Genomic DNA, 15,684 nt, shown 5'->3' with positions numbered 1-15,684 from the left:
TTGCCTCTGTTCCTCCCCAGACTCCGGGCTGGTGTGGGGTTTTGAAGGCCTTAGCCTTCCCACCTGTAAAATGGGGCTGAGTTCCTTTACGGTCATCCCCATGGTTTGTTTTATGGATGAATGTGAGATACTTTCCAGGTTTACTGGAAGAAAGCCATGGTAATAAATCCCTGCTAAATCTGTCAGAAGAGAAGCTCTGAAGATTTTAGGAGGCCCAGCGCTCACATTTTTAGATGTTTCATAAAGAGGCAGCAGAGAAGAATCCCCTTGCATCCTGGTGTCTTATGTGGCCAAGAGCAACTGTCAAAGTTCATGACTTGATTCCACACCACTGTATTTCCTTCCACCCAGATGAGGCCAAGTGTCTGGACAACATATTCCAGGACAACATTCTAAGGTCCCTTCTGGTCTGAGGGCTGCCAATCTGCCCCACTGTCCTGCTCCTGCCTTCACTACAGCAGTGGCTTAGCAGCGCCTCCTGGCAAAACCATCACTGTTCACAGCCATCCAGTCACAAATTGGCTATTGATCGGACAACACTTACTCTATTGCTCACAACAGCCTGAAAGGGACACCTAGGGGAACCATACCTGGGGCTACAGGAGCTCTCTATTCTCATCCAAAATAATGATTAGTGTCTTAAACAGGTTTTTCTTTTTGAACAATATATCACTCAAATAGGTACCATTCTATGGTAAAAACCAGAGAACAGATGAGCACTGTGATCTTTAAAGAAAATACAGAAAGTAGCTTATAGCTAGGATGATATACAAAGATTAAAAACATCTAAGGAGGTTAGGGGAGGATATTAGAAAGGGCTCGGATCCAGCAGAGCAAACTTTCTATTTGCCTTGCTAACTGAAAAATCAGCTTTGGTAATACAGAATCTTTGGATAATCTCGCAGAGTTGAAAATCGTTTTAAGAAACTAGACGTAATGTTCAATGTTAAAAAGAATAAGTTTCACAATAATCTTAAAGAAACAGTTTCAATGGGCAGAAATGTGTTTTCCCTCCAATGTTTGTGTAATCTCTCAAGGGGCTCTGGGCTGGAACTTGGGGGGCTGTCAGAGGCCCCCCCACAGACTGCAGGGACCTTGGGGATCCTCTAGGATAACTGTCCAGAGCATTGGACAGGTTTTCTTTCCAGCACTCTTAAAAGGTCACCTTTAGCAGTGACCCTCCTGCCTGGGCACAGGCCTTATATTAGAAAGGAGTTCATTTCACCTGTGAGTGGGGGTCCCTCTAAACAACAAGCAACACTGCAGAGAAGGAATGGGTACAGACACTTCAGAAGCTGGTTTCAAATCCTGGCTTTACTTCCTATGAGCAACTCGACCCCAGGCAAGTTACCTTACCTCTCTGGACCTCAGTTTCCTCCTCTGTAAAATGGGGACAATAACGGTACCTACTTCACAGGGTTGTGTGGAAATCACAGGAGAGAAAGCACATTAGAACAGTACCTGGCTATGGCAAAATAAATGTTCCTGATGTAATAAGGCTTAGAGTTATTCCTCATAATGAGTTGAGATCAAATTTAGAGGACAGCACACTGGAACAAGTGACTGGGGGAGACTCAACAGTTCCAGATGTGATCCCTCTAATACCAGAGGCATTTCCACAGTAAGAGGGTTCAATTTCTTAACTGGGGTGGTATTTGGGAAGCCCCTTCTCTGTGCGCAGGACATGCAGCAGGGGGGTACTCTGCAAGAGGACACACGCTTCGTGGCCTCCCTGTTGGCTTCAGGAGCCCTGCCAGCTCTTGCGGTGGCCGGGAGGCCGTGCTGCTGCAGGGTCGTCCGTCACAGGCAGCCCTACTGGACTGTGTCCCAGGTCTCCTGGGTTGCTCCCCACTGCAGCAGCAGGCAGGGAGGCCACGGTACCCCAACGCGAGGCTCGCGCCTCAACAGAAAAGCTCCCAAGGCCCCGCCAGGTTGGCAGATGTGTCTCAAGGTGGAGCTGCCCGGCATCTCTGCACCAGCAACAACTTGTCTGTTAATCCCTGCCTGGGAAGGGAAGAGGCCGCGACGACCTGCTAGAGCATGGCGGAGGCTGGCTTCTGACAGTCCGGATGTGGGAAAACTGCTTCTTTCGTGGTCGGATTCTTCCCATTTATTCTCAAGTTGAAACATGTCTCCAGCTGTATATTTGTTTAACTCTCACACTGTCCAACTAGATTGTCAGCTGCAACAGAGACAGCCCCATCGATTTCTGCTTTTGATCCCCACAAACCTTAAAAAAAAAAAAAAGAACTCCGAGAGGCTGTAGGGCTGTGCCATTAGCAGCAGAAATAAGAGGTCCCAATATTCAACCAGACACAGCACCGAGCACACCACATGTACAGGTTCTGTTACTGCCATTTCAGGCGAGGAAACCGAGGTGTAGAGAGGTTGAGTAGCTTGCCTACCCAGGGTCGGGTGCTGTATCAACCCACTTGGCAGAGCCAGAAAGGGACCCCAAACCCACCTAACTGCAGTCTGGGCAGTCCCGGGGGCCACACCTGCTATTCCTTCATCTGTGAAGAGGGCACTAAGCTGGATGCTGGGGCTCCAACCATGTTCTTCTCTCTTCTAGATTCCAAGAGACAGAGGACAGTAACTGGGGTTCAGAGCGTCAGTCTTGCAGGGCTCACTGGCAAAGGTCTGACCAAAGAACAACCGAAATTGAAGGCCAGTTGCCTTAGTGAGAAACTGTGCAGACCATCCGCCCAGCTTCAGGTGGAGAAGCTGGACCACAGAAGGGAGACTCCTGGGTGGGCCTGCCAGAGGCCAGAGCCTGCTGGCAGACTGGGGGTGCCGGGTAAGCCCACTCAACTGAAGGCAAGGGAGACAGAGCCACGTGGGCTGGCTCTGTTTCTCCAGTTCAATGCACTTGCCCTCTGATTGACACGGCTCAGTCGCACAGTTAGAAGAGCAAAACTGCAGCCAAGGGCTTTCCGGGTTTGCTAAAATGGGAAGTACCAGCCAGCTAGTCAAAACACTGAATAGCAGGAATGAAAAAAAAAAAAGAGCAACAACAAAAACTAAGATTAATACAGGATCTATTAGTATCCTACTGAAGAAATGTGTTGGGGACCCAGAGAGCCAGTCTCCATTATGTAGACCACGGGCTGTCCCTCACGTCATCTGTAAAGTGAAGGCCTCAGAAGAGAGACTGTCCTGGGCGCCTCTAGCCATGAACTTTACAGTTCTTTGGGCAACTACTTGCTAAACATGCTCCCTGTTCTGCTCAGCACCAGGCGAGGCACCCCAGGAGGCACAAGGGAAAAGGGCAGTCCAGGCTGGCAGAGGTGACCGAGTCACACTGACTCTAGCGCTGCTGGAGCTCAGAGAAGGGGCTGGTAGCGTGGCTGCATGGGAGAGAAAAGGCCTTGTGAGTCTGCAGGACACCCTGATTTGAGTGGAAGATTGCAGGGAAGGGGAGGAAACAGGACTTCGGCTCTGTCTGGGCGCAGACCACACAGGTCACATCCATCACTGTGTCCCCAAGAGTCTTCGACAAAGTAGGCACTCAAGAAATAAATGTTGGAAGAATAAGTGATCCAAACTAGAGAAATAAGAGAGAACATTCGCTGTGAATACGTACAAGACTGATCTGACTACGAAGCAGAGGGCACACCTGGGAACAGATCAAATCACGCTGACGACGGTAACAGGATGAACACGCACAGTAAATCCTTCTGTGCTAAACATGTGCACATTAATGCGTCCTCTTAGTGGATCTCTTAACAACCTCAGAGGGTGAGTGCTGTGACCACCCTACTTTATGGCTGGGGACGTGGAGGCTCACAGACACTGGGAGGCCTGCCCCAAGTCACGTAATTGCAGCCCTGGGACTTGAGCCCAGAAGCCCTGACTCTCAGCTCAGTCCTTTCCTGTGAGATGACAGAGGCTCAGATCACCTCTGATGGAGGCTGAATCCCGGGCCCTCTTCTTGGTGTAGGTTCTTCTGCTAGGCCACTTGCAGCTTTCTGATGTGGACTGCCTTCCGAGAGCAGGCAACTTCTGAGCTGAGACCTGGCCTCTTCCCAGGTGCGAGGCTGACGTCCCACTCAGGTGAATTCAACTACACACTTTTCGAGATGACTACAGATTTACTAAAGTAGCAAAAACAGAACAGAGAGGCCCCACCCAGCTTCCACCAAAGGTGACATCTTCTACGATCCTAACACAGTATCAAACCCAGGCAACACACTGGCATGATATGCGTGTCTAGTTCTATGTCACTTAGTCACGTGTAGATTCATGTAACTCTCACTGCAGCCTGGATATAGAACTCTTCCTTCACCACTGAGGTCTTCCTTAGACAACCTCCCTGTCCCCTACCATCCCTAAACTCCTGGCAACCACAACTCTGTCCTCCAGTTCTATCATTCCTTCATTTTAAGAATGTTAATAAATGAGGTCACATGGTATTTTAAGATAACCTTTCAAAGTTATCCTATTAGTAGGACTTGATCTATCGTTTAGGTTCACGTGCTGTGTGTGTGTGCTAAGTCGCTTCAGCCGTGTCAGATTCTTTGCAACCCCATGGACTACAGCCTGCCAGGCTCCTCGGTCCATGGGATGCTCTAGGCAAGAATACTGGAGTGGGTTGCCATGCCCTCCTCCAGGGGATCTTCCTGACTCAGGGATCGAACCTGAATCTTGATGGGTTCTTTACCACTAGCACCACCTGGGAAGCCCTTAATCCATTGTTTAGGTTCATAAAAGAATATAAAACAAGAGATGACGATAAAAATTAAGCAGAATAAGAAATGTTTCTATCACGGTTCTGCCGTTTCTAGCTATGTGACTTTTGACAAGTTAACCAAAAATCTCAGTTTCCTCATCTGTAAAAATGGGTATAAGGTTTAAGGATTAAATGAGGTAACATCTGAAAGCACTTGGCAAATGGCAGGTGCTCAATAAATTCTAGCTGTTTGTTATTATTAATAACAAGTCAAGGAAGCCTCTGTGCTTCTTTATAGAAAGTCAGGCTCTTAACGGTCACAGACGATTAAGGAAATGACCAGCCAGCCCTTAAATGACCCCAGGTTATTCTTCTCATTGCTTCTCAAGACTCCAGTGTGGAAGCTACCCAGGAACGCTTAAAAGGCGCTTCCAGCAGGCATCTTCATGAGCAAACCCTCCTGAGAACAAGCACCCGCTCCCCAGGCCAGAGTCACCAGGGGGCCTAGAATTCCCAAAGTGGGAAAGATGGCCAAGAGCTCTCTGTTTAGCACAGAATGCCTCCCAAGGACAGCCAGGGTTTGTGCAGAGCCCCCCCCACCCCACCGCACCCCGCCAGCAGCACAGGGAGCACAGAGGAGAGGACAGTGCCAAAGAGAGGCAGGGGTCAGACGTGTGATTGAATTAGGTGCTGCATGGATACCCCACAAAGCTCAGCATCACTCAAAGGATGGATGTGTGAAGGGTCACAATGGCCCACACTACCCACAAGGTCACCTTTACCATGACTAGCTATGGAAATCTGAAAAAAAAAAAAAAAGCTCCCCAAAATCTCATATGCAAAGACTCCATTATTCAGTCGAGAGAGCACTTGACTTCGAGGCTTTGAGTAGCTGGGAACCCAGCACAAATGGCTGGCCATATCTTAAGCAACATGCCCAGGGTTCATTGAAAACGGACAAAAACGGGTATTCAGGATCCTTCATGATTTATTGAAAGTGGCATTGTCTGGGCCTCCGCAGGGCACCAGCAGGGGTGGGGTTGAGGGCGCTCCTCCTGACGGCGGGGTCACCCCATGCGTCTCCTGTTCCCTTGGACTTTTCAACTCCCCTGGACCGCTTTCACTCACTCACTCCTTCTCCTTTGAAGTTAAAGAATACTGCCTCATCTATCACTGACATGTTGGGTTTCAAAAGGACTGAGAGTGAATTCACTTTTTTCAAAAAAACAAAAAACAGATGAGAAGAGCTGGGCTGGGAAGAGAGAAGGTAAGGGGTTGGTGGCAGTGGCGGTGGGAGGCTGAGTCCAGAGGATGGCTGCCCTCCCCCGGCTCCGTGCCTTGGGGAAGCCCTGTCCAGCGCCCTGGCTCGTGGTCAGGGACAGAGGCTTCTGCGCTGTGCCACGTGTCGCTCCTCAACGCTCTGTGCGTCCGCACCACCTCACTAGCTTTATAGCATGTTCCCTGTCCTGCTCACTGCACTTGGGCAGGCACGTGTATTTCTAATGCTTCCAGGAACAGGCATAGTTCCCCTGGGGCGGGGTGGTGGAGACGTACCAGGCTTCTGAGGCCAGCTGCCACGCGGGTGTCTTTTAACGGGATGGCCACGGTGTACCTCAAGCTCAGAGGGTCCTCAGTCCTACTCTTGGTCCTTCAATGGTGGGGGGACTCTCCTGGGTGGTGCCACATCCAGGCCGCTGCCCAGAGATCCAGGAACATCCATCCAGGTGCCCCTCCCTTTCTTGGGTTCTGATTCCACCTCCTCAGGGTCTTCCTCACCTGTGGCTTCCCTGTGGCTTCCCGTTGGCTGTATGACTGCAGGTTATGGGGTCTCCCTCAGATGACCACTGCAGCCATCCAACTGGCCCTTTCTAATTCATTCTCCACAGAGCTTCCAGAGAGATCTTTCTGAATTCTCCACAGAGCTTCCAGAGAGATCTTTCTGAAAAGAAAGTCCTGTTCTATCATGCCCATATGAGAAATACTTCAGTGGTACCAAGTTGAATTCAAGAAGGAACTCGTATACCAGGGTAGAACAAACAAGATCCTGTGAGACTGACCCTGGTTACACTTCCAATGGGCTTCCCTTGTGACTCAGCTGGTAAAGAATTCGCCTGCAATGCGGAAGACCTGGGTTTAATCTCTGTGTTGGGAAGATACCCTGGAGACAGGAAAGGCTACCCACTCCAGTATTCTGGCCTGGAGAATTCCATGGACTATATAGTCCATGGGGTCGCAAAGAGTTGGACACGACAGTGATTTTCGCTTTCACTTTTCACACTTCCAATGGGGCTTCCCAGGTGGCGCTAGTGGTAAAGAACCTGCCTGCCAATGCAGGAGATATGAGAGACAGGTTCGATTAATGAGTCTGGAAGATCCCCTGGAGAAGGGTATGGCAACCCACTCCAGTATTCTTGCCTGGAGAATCCAGTGGACAGAGGAGCCTGGTAGGCTATAGTCAATAGGGTTGCAAAGAGTTGGACACGACTGAAGTGACTTAGCATGCACACACACTTCTAATAGCATTTCCCACTGTCTCTGTGAGTGCTTCCTACGACCCAGCTGGGCCAATGGCCTGCACCTGCCAGAACACTCCAACCCCTGCACTGCTCTGCCTGGAAGACCCTTGGAGAAGCCATGGCCAGCCTACTCTTATGTGTTCTCCTTTACTGGGACAGGAATCTTCTCCTGGTTCCCATCAACTTTACTGGCTGGCACATGCTCTGGACTACTGTTTCTTACCTGCCCTGCAGTGACTGACACTAAACTGACAATCAGTGTTGTTTTCTGAATTCTTTTGCTGCAGTGTATTTTCCCATGGATGAAAGATGGCAGGCCTCTACTCAGCTTGGCTGAAGTCATTCATCTCACAGATTTCTGTCAAATGTTAGCTGCACATCCTTCCTTCCCAGGCAAGCAGTCCTTGGCCTCTCACTCACATCAGGCTTTCTTCCCACCACATTACACCCCAGCTGTTCTGAGGAAAGCCCGACTTCAATGGCAGTCATAACCAGCGAGCTGCCTTGTTGACGATAATTTTTAAAAGCCTCTCTCTCTCGGTTATGAGATTAAAGCATGATCGAGTGAGTCACTGACATGGGTGTTTGCATGTAATCGACAAAGTCCTGTGCTTGGCACCATTCACCGTCCGGACTCTGGGCAGTAGTCAGAGGATTTATCCAGAAAGTTTGGAGGTATTTCTCTTAGCACCCTAACTCGCCTTTATAAGATGCAACCTTCACTATTATGCCCAGTCTTAAGCCAGAGAAAACTCCTATCTGCTTAACAGCCACTCCTGGGCAGTTTCTGAGGCCCACAACTCCTTTCCAGATGGCTCCTGAAGGGCACCATACCTGGGTAGGCTGCCAGGACTGAATCCATCCCAAATCTGCCCAGGGGTGTCTGTCTCTTTAATGGAAATGTTTTCTAAAAGAAAACTTCTGGGGCTAGGAAATAAGTGAGGAACCTAAATGTAAATCTTAAAACTATAAAACTTCAACATAGGAATAAATCTTTGTGACCTGGGGTCAGTCAAAGATTTCCTAGATGTGACACCAAAACACAATCCATTAAAAATTCAGTAAGTTAGACTTTATCAAAATTTAAGACTTTTGCTCTTCAAAAGAGTCTAAAACGATTAAGCGAGAAGGAATAAAGAAACAAGAGAATGAGAAGACAAGACAAAGTCAGGAAGAAAAGATCTTGCAAATCTGATGGAGGATTTATAGCCATAATATAAAAAGAACTCATAAAACTCAGTAATAAGAAACCAAACAATTCAGTTAAGTGGGCAAAAGATACAAAGAGACACATCACCAAAAAAAGAAAATATGCACATGAAAAAGCTCAAGGTCTTTAGTCACTAGGGAAATGCAAATTAAAACCACAATGAAATACCACTACACACCTATTAGCAGGGCTAAAACATACAAACAAACAAAAACCTGGATAATATCAAGTGCTGATAAGCAGGTAAAGAAACTGGAACTATCATACTTTGCTGGTGAGTGGTACAGCCACTCTGGAAAACAGTTTGGCAATTTTTTTTTGCTTGGGTTAAGTGGCTTTATTACAGAAAGCCAAGATTACAGAGGACTTAGGAGTTAGCATTAGGGCCCTTCTTCTTGCCAAAGGTAGGCACAACACTGACAAAGCACAGGTTGTACTGCACACGCCTCTTGGGCCGGCCTGTCGTCGTCTTCTTTTTCTCTTGCTTGGCCACCTTGGGAGTCTGACCTCTCACTTTCCCAGCATGGGCCAGGGAACCATGGACTTCACCTCCAAGCATGCAATCAGCTACTTCCAGGGTGCTCAGAGCCTCCACCCCACACTGGCCCCCAGAGTAGCCTCATCCTCTAGGGGCATGCATGCCAGGAGCAGGACTTGATCTTCTGGAGTGACGCCCTCCAACAAGGCTACAGGAGCCTTGATCTGGGCGACCATCTCCTGGCTGGTCACCTCGAGAGTGTATAGCTCCTAGGCGTGGACTAAGAGCTGTGTGTTGGCGACTAGATCATGGACACCACCGCCGCTACCGCAAAGATGGAGTTGAGAAAGGGCACGCACATCCTCTCTGCCTGCTGCGCGCCATGTCACTGGCAATTTTTTATAAAGTTACACATACACTGACCACATGACCCAGCAAGTCCCACTTTCAAGGTATTCACCCAAGTGAAAACTTAACCATCACACAAAAACCTATAGGCAAATGTTTATGGCAGCATTATTTATAATGGCCCCAAACCGGAAACAACCCAAATATCCTTCAACTGATAAATGGACAAACTGTGGAACATTTATACCATGGAATACTACTCTGCAATTAAAAGGAATGAACACTGATACACACAAAACACAGGGGAGAACCTCAAGGGCGTGATGCCAAGTCAAAGAAGCTCGACTTAAAAGCTACCCACATTCTGATTCTACTTACGTGACATTCTGGAAAAGGTAAAAGTACAGGGAGAGAAAACAGAGGAGTGGTTGCCAGGGTAGGGGAGGGGGCTGACTACAAAGGGGTGTGCGTGAATTTTCTGGGCTGAGGAAACTGTTCTGTGTCTTGGTTGTGGTGTGTGTAGCTTGTTGTTCAGTTGCTAAATCGTGTCTGACTCTTTGCAACTCCATGAACTGCAGCACCCCAGGCTTCCCTGTCCTGCACTATCTCCCTGAGCTTGCTCAAACTCATGTCCATCGAGTCAGTGATGCCATCCAACCGTCTCATCCTCTGTCACCCCCTTCTCCTCTTGCCTTCAATCTTTCCCAGCATCAGGGTCTTTTCCAATGAGCCAGTTCTTCGAATCAGGTGGCCAAAGTATTGGAGCTTCAGCATTAGTCCTTCCAATGAATATTCAGGGTTGATTTCCTTCAGGATGGACTGGTTTGACCTTTCTGTTGTCCAAGAGACCCTCAAGAGCTTCTCCAGCACCACAGTTCAAAAGCATCCTTCTTTATGGTCCAACTCTCACACCCATACATGACTACTGGAAAAACCATAGATTTGACTATACAGACCTTTGTTGGCAAAGTGATGTCTCTGCTTTTCAATACACTATCTAGGTTTGTCACAGCTTTTCTTCCAAGGAGTGTCTTTTAATTTCATGGCTGCAGTCACTGTCCACAATGATTTTGCTTGCAGAACCATATACTAAAAAGAGTAAATTTTACTGTATATAAATTATTACCTTACTTGGGGAAAAAAGAGTAATTCTGGCTAAAATTGTGGCTTTTGTGTCTAGGGTTTAGGAGAGTAGTGATAGCAGAAGGAAGCTTCTTCGTTTCATAGAAAGACTCAAGAGCGGATTGAACCCACAAGCGGTTAACACAAAGGCAAGCCAAAATGATAATAAAATACCATTTCCAAGCTACCATATTAACAAAGGTTAAATAAAACCCACAAACTCTCAGTTTGGTGAGAGGCAGGGACAATGTGCTATTGTTTCCTGCCGGGGAAAGATCTAAATTAGTCTAACCTCTCTGGAAAATCATCCTATGGCTTGTGTCAAAAGCTCTAAAAAAAACGTGCATGCTGTAGGATACCTAGAAACATGTTATTAGTAGGTGACGGCTATTTGGGGCTTACTTGTTTTTTGCTTTTGTTTTGGCGCTTACTTGCTAATTTAAAATTTTCATAGCGCAAATGTGTTACTTTTATAATACAATCATAAAAGTTAATAAAAAGATAAAGTATCACAGAAAAATAGCTACTCCCCTTTAATCTGGTCATTCTAAGCATATATTCCCAAGGAAATAATCCAAAACAACTGTGATTAACAATGCATAAGAATATTAATTGGAGTGTTATTTATAATAACACTAACAGTAACACCATTAGGAAGGGTTATGTAAATGGTGGTATGTCTGTACCAAGGGAACGTTTGAGTGATGGGAGGTGGGGGGTGACGTGTGACTTTCCTTCCTTCCTCGCTCACAAATCTTGCCAGCTCTCCCTGTGATTCCAGCATTAGTACTGGCTCTTGAGTGCTTCAGGATACCCCCAGTCTCACCTCCTACTGCAGTGTTCCCTTCACACACCCAACCTAACCGGACCACTCACACCAAGCAGTGGGAGCCCAGCCTTCCTCGCCCCTGCACCTTTGTTTCATGTCCTTTCTCAGCATCCCGGCACACGGCTAACATCCATTTGCTGTTATGTGTCAGGGACCATTCTAAGTGTTTTATGACCACAAGTTATTTAATCTAACAACATCCTCGTAGCATAGCTATTACATGTGGGGTGGGGTTTGGGGAGGGGGTGTGTCACAACTCCAGGAAGCAATTAAGTCATTTCTAATTTACTTTCAGCATTTCTAGCATTTTCTTATAGCAAACTGCTAGTTTTTATTTTGTACAGGAGAAAACTCTTAAAAAACAGAATGACCTTGTTTTAAAGTGGTCCCTTCAAATCACAGCTAAAGTCCTCAGGCAAAATACCGCGGCAGCCACTTCCACACTCAGCCCGAACCAACCTGCCCTGTGCGCCTGCTTGTTCTGTCTGTGTCCCTGTTCCCTCCGTGAAACATTAAGCTACTCTGAGAGCTGGGGCCACATTCTAATCTCTTGGTCCCAGTATCCAGCACAGTACTCTCCAACTGGTAGACGTGTTTTAATATGAGAAATTAAAAACAGAAGTCAAAAGGGATGGTCTAAAGTTATAAAATACTTTTAAAGCTCTTAAGTTCTCTTTGGTTAAAGACGTCTGTCGTGTGCCATTTAAAACAGGAACAGGAGCAGTTACAGAATGCAGCAACTGGGTTACAATAATGCCATTCTTGAAAAACGTGGGAATTTCCTGAGGAATAACAAACAGGATTATATTTTCAAGTTCTAGACTGTAAAACGGGCACCGTGTCCTGGAGCACCGTTGACCACGGGTACATTGACCACAGGGGCACTTCGAGTGCTAGGAACACCTTGCGGCCTGCCTCTTCCATACCAACGCCGCAGATTTATGGCGAGCGAGAAGTGTCAGTGAGGTATCTGCCTTCTGCGGCGAGGGAGGGGAAGGGAATAAAGAGACAAGACGACAGGGTGACATGAATGAAGACCTAGGGTGCACTGCATCAGGCACCGAGAGGGGAGATGGGGAAGGAGGTCGAGAGACATGGATGGAGGAGGAAGCGGCCTCTCTGAAGCGGGCTTCTGGAGGAAGTGGGGTGCAGGGGAGCTGGGGGAAGTGAGTAGAGGCCTGGGCTATGCAAAGGCAGGGAAGGATATAGCTGGGTGGGAAACGGGGAATTGACTGCTGAGGGCCTCCAAAGCCAGGGGATGTGTGGATCTGATGGAACTCTCCAGCAGCTCTCAAAGGCTGGTCTAAGATCTACAACACGAGAGGAAGGTTTTCCATGAAGCTCAACCAGGTCAATGGAAGAGACTGCCCTGAGCTGTGAAATGAAGTCTTCCTTTGTACTGGTGCTAAACTGTTTCATTTATAAAATCGTGGAGGTGGTAGACAGCTGCTGGCTTTTAAAGAAAACGCTCTCGTTTGCCAAATTGTAACCCCCAAATCCTATTTCTCATCCCAGAATATTAATGAAAATCTCACTACCCGTGAAATCTGCTGGAGGAGACAGCAGGTTCTTGAGTGACAGGTGAACGCAGCATTGGGGGAGCGGGGTCTGGCAGAGGGGTTCAGCACAGATGGCTGACCGAACAGCAGCAGCGGAGCCCCCAGCTCACAGAACCATGGAAATCGAAATCAACTGGGCCTGCCCCAAGAAGCAGTCATGGTTGAAATCTAAGGATCAGCTGCAAGGGCTCCCTTTCCCCAGTGCAGGTTTTACTAACGTCAAAGGATTCCATGCCTCTTACGGAGCTGTTTGGCTCATGTTCGAGTGACGTGGGATTTGACATGGGGGCAGAAGAAGGACGTGCAGAGTGTCCTGTGAATAGAAGGGGAGAGTCCAAGAGCTTCCTCATTGTGAGCACAATTACCCAAAAGCCAGGGTCCTGGGAGAGCCAAATCCGTTCTCTCTGTCAAGGCCACTAACCTGCAAGGCTTGCGTCTCAGAGAGAATCGGCCACCGCCCTGCTCGACCCCCAGAAGTTTCTCATGTATCATTTGGTTGGGGTGAGAGCCCACTATCTCACTTCACTGCCCCCTGGAGATGCTATGGACTTAGGTGTGAATCATCTGGGCACACTCTCAACCCCAGCTGTGATGTGAGTTCTCTTCTCAGAAAGCCCAGCAGCAACTAACACAACCCCTGTCTTGTGGAAATCATTTCCATTAAAAGCGAAACCAGGCTCTGATCAGAATTCATAGAGGAAGTGTTAGGCTGGGGATCCCACCGTGGGGTAAGAATCATTTCCATCTCACCAGGGAGATGGGGGATGACAGCTGGTATTAGCTCAACCCAGGAAGGACGCTTTTCGAGAGGCAGGTGCAGGTGGGAGGGATTGGGTGCCTGGCCCACCTTTCTAGGCTGGCAAATCACGTTGCGGACAAGCCTGAGCATCTCCATCTCCAGACTGGCACGCTGGGGGCCTCTGTGCCTTCCCCTGAGAGCCACTCTGCCAGGCTCCCTGAGGGCACAGAGGGCTGAGGATGCAGAGGTGCACACAGAAGTGCTCAGGAAGCCTTAGAAGCATTGCCAGCCCCCTGGGGAGCTAAAGCTTCCTGGCTCCTCACACCTGTCCAGGCAGCTCCTCCATGAGAAAGGCCTCATTACACCCTGTCCTAAACCCTGTATGCCCTGGCAAGTAGTCAAACACCCAAGCCTTTTATTCAAAACAGGAGGAAGCCTCTCTGATTCATAACGTGTGTTTGCTTCTCTTACATAAGCACACCTCTCTTCCAGAGCTAGTCCCTCTCCCAGATCATAACTACCATTGTTTTTTTTTCAAAAAGACCAGTGTGTATAGAGATGCTTAGAGATCTTGAAACACCCTTAAAAACAAGCACTGGGCAGCGGCTAGAGACATAAAGATGAACAGATGCTGTCCTTAGCCCGAGGGAACTCATAGTTTCAGAGGAGGAGACAGGGAAGCGAATGGAAAATGTGAAAACGTGAAAGCAATGTGAAAACATGATCCAGACAGGTGTTGGGTGTAAATAAGATGCTCTGGGAGCCCTAAGCGGGAGGGCAGGAGGGGCTGGCCAAGGCAAGCTTCTCTGCAGCAGGATTTGGAGTTTCAGTTTTCAGCTGCCTGAAAACTTAAGACAGGTCTATAGGGGTGGATGGAGAAGGCAATGGCAACCTACTCCAGTACTCATGCCTGGAAAATCCCATGGACGGATGAGCCTGGTAGGCTGCAATCCATGGAGTCGCTAGGAGTCGGACATGACTGAGCGACTTCACTTTCACTTTTCACCTTCATGCACTGGAGAAGGAAATGGCAACCCACTCCAGTGTTCTTGCCTGGAGAATCCCAGGGATGGGGGAGCCTGGTGGGCTGCCGTCTCTGGGGTCACACAGAGTCAGACATGACTAAAATGACTTAGCAGCAGCAGCATAGGGGTGAAGGTCCTCCCTTCTGTAAGAGATGAGCCAGGATAACAGGCAAGCAGAAAGAGCCAGAGGGCAAGTTGAAAAGTTTCTAGAGGTTGAGTGGGAGCCATGTTTACTTTCTGAAGTTATATAAACACCAGTCTTCAGCCTTCTGCTGAGGATGCGTCCTAGCTATTCTGACCAAGAGCTGAAGCATCAGCTACTTACCGGTGCTCAATGGAGGGTGCCGAGCCGCAAAGGCCATCCCAGCACTCGGTGCCCAGCTCCCTGTCTGAAGAGCATACACCCCTCCTCCCTCGAGTCGCCCCATCAGAGTTTCCTTTTACAGCATTAACTTCTGAGCTGTTCCAAATGCCTAAAGTGGCTCAGGCTGCCTTTCTCTAATCCAAACTTCACCAGTAATAGTTGGGCGATTTTGATCTCAATCTGACTTGTGTGTCTATTTCTCAGTGGGTCCAGAACTCAGATGGGAGAGGAGTGTGATGGAACACATCCCTTGAATCTCGATGGAGTGGGCATTGGCTGGCCCTCAGCTCTTCTTCACCAAGCATGCCTTTCACTCTGATCATCTTGTGATTCTGGACTGCCCTTCCCAAGCAGCCTGCTTTCACTAACTCCATCTACCTAAGAACCATGAGGCTGGGTATTCCTTTAGCCCTGTGTCAGCTTACTATGCCCTTGCTTTGATCTTACTGAAGTTTCTCATAAGCACATAGAAAATGAAAGTCGCTTAGTCGTATCCAACTCTGTGTGACCCCATGGATGATACAGTCTATGGAATTCTCTAGGCCAGAATACTGTAGTGGGTAGCCTATCCCCTCTCCAGCGGATCTTCCCAACCCAGGAATTGAACCAGGTTCTCCTGCACTGCAGGCAGATTCTTTACCAACTGAGCTACCAGGGAAGTCAACTTACTACGCCCTTGCTTTTATCTTGCTGAAGATTCTTGTAAGTGCAGAGCTCTTCACAAATTCAGCTCTTCACAAATTCACTAAACACCTCTAGGGTAGAAGAAAGTTTGTCTTCCACAGCCCTCAGGCTCCTTTGTAGGACTAGAAGCGGTAGTTGTAA

The 15,684-nt window shown here is 48.2% G+C and overlaps 1 protein-coding gene and 1 pseudogene across 4 annotated transcripts in view; both read right to left on the bottom strand.

Annotated features, from left to right (window-relative positions):
• Positions 1 to 15,684, bottom strand: part of DIS3L2 (DIS3 like 3'-5' exoribonuclease 2) — a 362,444-nt gene that overhangs the window by 64,805 nt on the left and 281,955 nt on the right. The window lies entirely within an intron of this gene.
• On the bottom strand, positions 8,707 to 9,265 carry LOC133235295 (ubiquitin-like FUBI-ribosomal protein eS30 fusion protein; annotated as a pseudogene).

This window comes from Bos javanicus, chromosome 2 (genome assembly GCF_032452875.1).
Source record: "Bos javanicus breed banteng chromosome 2, ARS-OSU_banteng_1.0, whole genome shotgun sequence".
In the NCBI taxonomy this organism is placed as follows: Eukaryota; Metazoa; Chordata; class Mammalia; order Artiodactyla; family Bovidae; genus Bos; species Bos javanicus.
This window is presented reverse-complemented; position numbering and strand designations above follow the sequence as displayed.